This window comes from Octodon degus, unplaced genomic scaffold, assembly GCF_000260255.1.
Source record: "Octodon degus isolate 3935 unplaced genomic scaffold, OctDeg1.0 scaffold00045, whole genome shotgun sequence".
Lineage (NCBI taxonomy): Eukaryota > Metazoa > Chordata > Mammalia > Rodentia > Octodontidae > Octodon > Octodon degus.
This window is the reverse complement of record NW_004524621.1, coordinates 8,899,826-8,900,381: the sequence shown is the minus strand read 5'-3', so window position 1 is coordinate 8,900,381 and position 556 is coordinate 8,899,826.

Here is a 556-nt window from a genome sequence, read left to right as displayed (position 1 = left end):
GACACACTGAGAAGTCAGAGGGCATTTCCTAAAGCAGAACAAACCAAGTTATGTTATTTAGAGACACAATTAGCTAAAAAGAGGTAAATATGTCGCCTCTGTGGAGTGCTTCTTCTGGCAACTAACACAGATTACTGCTCAACTTCAAAACACACCATTTTCTTCCTCTGGCATTACATGTACTTGGTACCAAGCAGCAATGTTACTTTTCATAAAGAATGCTTGGCAGAAAGGTATAATGCCACTAGATCAGGATCAGCAAATTCTCAAGTCCCAAATGAGCAGAATTCAACTTAATGCAGTGATTACTGATTTTCAACAAAAAGTGGGACAAGGAAGAAAAAAAAAAAACCTTAAATTTTCTGGTATTTTATTAAAAATATAAACTAATGATCTTGCACTTAAGTATGACTGTGGTTATGTGTTGACTCCCAGTAAGCATAGCTATTTGTAAGGAATTCATCACAAATATACTCTGTACAGAACTAAAAATGTAAATAGAAATGACAAGACAGTGACATTTTGGACATGACCACCTTACAATAAAAATGGAGTC